The sequence below is a fragment of the Sinocyclocheilus anshuiensis genome, unplaced genomic scaffold (assembly GCF_001515605.1).
Source record: "Sinocyclocheilus anshuiensis isolate Anshui unplaced genomic scaffold, SAMN03320099.WGS_v1.1 scaffold164, whole genome shotgun sequence".
Lineage (NCBI taxonomy): Eukaryota > Metazoa > Chordata > Actinopteri > Cypriniformes > Cyprinidae > Sinocyclocheilus > Sinocyclocheilus anshuiensis.
In genome coordinates, this window is record NW_015557128.1 from 1,358,472 (window position 1) to 1,363,147 (window position 4,676).

Here is a 4,676-nt window from a genome sequence, read left to right on the forward strand (position 1 = left end):
ACAAAATCAAGACTTTGTAAAAGAGCATAATAGGACCCCTTTAACACATTTCCGATTTATTGCACAATTCATCAGTGCACATTAATCTTTGAAAATGCTCTTCTTCTGAAACAACTTTGCTTCACTAAGGCTTCACATTTTCCATTCCCTCCCTCCTTTTCTATCTGACTCTATTATAATTCCCAATTTTCATAATCCAGTCAATTCTCAATGTATGAGATTGAGTCCCACTCTAAAGTTCTTCTAGTTGAATATTTCGTTTCATGCTGACATGTTTAAAATAGTGCAAAAATAGATTGCAGCTGGCATTTCACGTTGACTAGATTTCAAAACACTACACAAGAATGGAGATACACTACACATTTATTTATGAAATTATGATAGAGTTATTAAGCAAGGATGCATTAAATTAATCAAAAGTGGCAGTAAAGATATTTATAATGTTACAAAAGATTTCTATTTCAAATAAAGGCTGTTTTTGAACTTTCTATTCATAAGAGTCCTAAAAAATTTAACACAATTTCCCCAAAAATATGAAGCAGCACAACTGTTTTTAACATTGATAATAATCAGAAATGTTTCTTGAGCAGCAAATCAGCATATTAGAATGATTTCTGAAGGATCATGTGACACTGAAGACTGGAGTAATGATGCTGAAAATTCAGTTTTGATCACAGGAATAAATTATATTTTAAAATATATTCAAATAGAAAACAGTTATTTGAAATTCTAATAATATTTCACAACATTACTGTTTTTTTTTACTGTATTTTTGATCAAATAAATGCAGCCTTAAGACCCGTTTACGACTGAAGGTCATGCTTTACGGTAAATTTACCACAGTAAAGCATTTTGAAAAGCAGATAAAGAAGTACAACCCCTGTAATACACAGCCTCAGGAGTATTGCTCTGATAAAATGACAGCTACAGAGAGCAACGTCAAAGCTGTCTGCATTAAGATACAACGTGCTTAGCTTTCGCTTAGAGGAAAGCAGGTACAAAAACTTTTGTCATAAAATGACAACACAGTTTGCTGTTTGTTTGGTTTTTCCTTCATCTATCCTTTCATTCAATTCCAGACAGCTGTTTTTGAGTGTGAAAACATGACTGGGCAGAGAATGAAGGGATGGAAGACAAAGAGAGCGATAGAGGGGGAACAAATCAGCCTGCCGTATTGCTATTGAAAAGGCTGATGGCATTGACCCTAATCATGATGGACGGGAGCGAGGGAGAGAGAGAGAATGAGAGATGGAAGTGAGGGAGAGGGAGAAGCGTCAGAGGCAGTATTATGGGATAGATGGGCTCCTGGCATGAGGGTTGGATTAAGTGCTCCTCTCTCCTGCTGCTCACCAATTGCTCCTCATTCCTGCAGATTAAGGGAAAATGAAGGATCCATGGCAGCCCATCAGAGGGAAAAACAGTGACTTTTTGAAACAATCAGGAGCGAAATAGACTAGCATTAGTCTCTTGCTCAGAGAAAATGCTGACTCTATCACTGCAGAGACGCAGATGCTTTCTGAAGAAAAACTTACTGCCAGAACTCTGAGATGTCAGTGCATTACAGAGAGGTTGCTAGGGTACTCAGGGTGGTTGCCAGGGTGTTGCTAGGGTATTCTGTGTGATTGGCAGGGCGTTGCTAGGTGGTTGCTAGGGTATTCAGGGCAGTTGCCAGGACGTTGTCTGGGGTATTCTGAGTTGGTAGCTAGGGTGTTGCTAAGTGGTTGCTAGGGTATTCAGGGTGGTTGCCAGGGTGTTGCTAGGGTATTCTGTGTGATTGCCTGAACCCTGAAACAACATACAGAACTACCACATTTTGCTATAAGTTTCTACAGTTCTGCCATATGTACATTAACTGACAGTCACCACTGATAAGCTACCATAAGCTACAGTGTGTTGCCAGGGTGTTTCTAGGGTATTCTGGGTGGTTGCTATGCAGTTACTAAATTGTTCTAAGAAGTCAATTTTACATAAATGTGCAGTTACAACTAAATATACATTTTTTTTCTGAAAATTTACATTTGGAATTCTGTGTCAACAAACAAAATGGGAGACTACTGATTAATTAAAGGCACAATATGTCATTTTCGCCGCAAGAGGGCGCGTATTAAAAATAAACAAAGAGACAAAGGCGTAGTTTGATGACGCCGTGACTGAGTGTGGAATCATGGGAGTTGTGGTCTTCATCCCCACAGCCGATGCAATCCAACGGGACTCGGGCAGAAATCATGTTCATGGATGAGCTAATGATTTATTAACGTAGTAGAATGAAGCAGGGTGAGGCTGAAAGCCGTCGAAGCGAAACGAGGCCGCTGAACGAGCGTGACACACGGCTCGAAAGCAGCGGAGCTTTTATTATGCCACAGTCGACCGCTTCCGCTCCTTCCGGTCGTGTGTATGTGCGGAAAAAAAAGCAGCGCTGTTTTATCATACTAGATACATTTGAAAGTTCTGTTATAATGCTACTCTGTGCGGCCGTCACCGGTCTAATAAAACGCACAACATATTAAAGCGTCTTTGGCGTTTCCATGTTTTCTACAAAACAAAACCGGAAATCGGGGGTGTATGCAGTCATAGGCAGGCGACACAATGACACTATGGACACACTCCGTGTCACTAGTTAAAATTGCTTATTTCTCTGGATTTAAACAGTCTTCGAAACATTTGGGATAATGTAAGTACACAAGTCAGCAAAATATATAACACTGTTCTAGTGGTTTTTGGATATTTTAATAAAAAAATCTTACATATTGTGCCTTTAATGTACAAAAAAAAGTATGCTTAATGCATAAACATTTTAAGAAAAATAAACCCTCATTGGAAAATTCAATCTAGAAAAATGCAGTTATACTTCAGCATTTTGGTCATTTGGGCCCTGGAATACACTTGTCCAGATGAGCGGTTTTCTCTCTGCTACCTGTATAGAAAGGAAGGATTAAACATTAATATTTTGAAGGTTAAAAATGACAGTGCAGGCTAGAGATGTTCCCATTCTGCTTTAGCTTAGTTCAGCCACATTCAGATCAATCAAGCTATCTATAGCCTCCAAGACAGTCCTTCTTCTCACAAGGTTTTACTTCAGGACCTGGATTTTACATTGGAGCACAAGGCGTAAACCTGTTCATCACACAAAAATTGAACACTGAAATGTATTAATATTACCATGAACTGCATAGGCCCAAAAATATGCAAAACTACTAAAAGAGACATAGGCAAAATAGGAAAAATTACAAATGTATGCATTTTCAACTAAACACAGTGCTTATCTTCACTTTGAAGATAACCATGCTTATCTTCACTTTTCAGGCCAAGAAGGCTGCAGGCCACTTTTTCCAGCAACATGCATCATTTCTGACACAATTTTAGTCGATATCACAATTTCTCTGGTTTCAGGGCTGTAATTTGATTAAATTTCAGCCAAGCTGTCATATGCCAATACTCATTTTCAGAGCCTAAAATGCACAGATGCACACAGTTTCTCGGAAATATGGCCATATCAAACACCTGCAGTGTCTAAAATGGTCAATTTCTTTTGAGGTTAGTGCTCGTCCAGATGGGGAGCAAAGCATAACATGTCATCTCTCACACTGTGCATCATTTAAATCTCGCACGCAGGATTAGAAACGTTCCCTTCACCCGGCATTACCTCACACCCATGCAGAGTCAACAGCCACGCTGACGAGTGTGTATCATGCAATTTAGCTCGTATGAACCTCGCCAGTTCATGTAGAGCTCAGATAGCAGCTGATCACACATGAGAAGATCAAAATCTCAGCAGATGTCAAAAACAAATGGAGGGTATGAAGAAAAGGGGGCGTTACCATGGGTGGGATTTCAGTGATCCCTGATCATTTAAGACTGATCTCACAGCATGCACTGTCTAATTCGAAAAGCATCATTAGGTAAACTGCAGCCTCTCAGATCTTTAGAGATTTGCAGTGTCTCCTTATTACTGACAGCTCAGCAGATACAGAACTCACATCAGTCAGCGGAAGAAAAGCTATGAATGATCATGGCTCAGAAACTGTCTATACTGTCTGAAACGACCAAAATGGCTTTCATGAAGCCTCCATGAGTGATGACAATCCAGATCCAGGTTTTTATATATTTAATATATTCATATTTTGCATCAAGAAAATGAATGGATATTTTTTATAAATGAATGGAAATTTTTAATATATACTTATACTCTCTCTCTCTCTCTCTCTCTCTCTCTATATATATATAAACACAGGACTGCAATAAACTAACAATTCTGACAAGAAAAGTCTGAATTGTGAGATATAAATACACAACTGCAATAAAAAAAAGTCATAATTGTGAGAAAAGTCACAATTACCTTTTTCAGTCTGTGGTGAGATAGGCTTCTATAAGATACTGAACAGGAGAAATTGCAGGAGATTTTTCTCAGTATTCAATCAGAGAAGCAGACGTCTCCATTTGCTCTTCATTCTCATTGCTGTCTAGAAGAAACAATAGAGATAGCAGAGATTACATTACCCTTTTATAAATCAAACAAAGACACAAAAACAATTAAATCTGACAAGACATTTTGGGAAAAGAGCAGCAGGTCCAACACTAAAGGCGGTTCTGTTGTTGTAGTTGTTGTTTGCTTTTCAATGCTGTCCATCCTCTTGTTTTTTCTCAATGGAGCAGATGGGCTTTCAGCCCTCACTGAA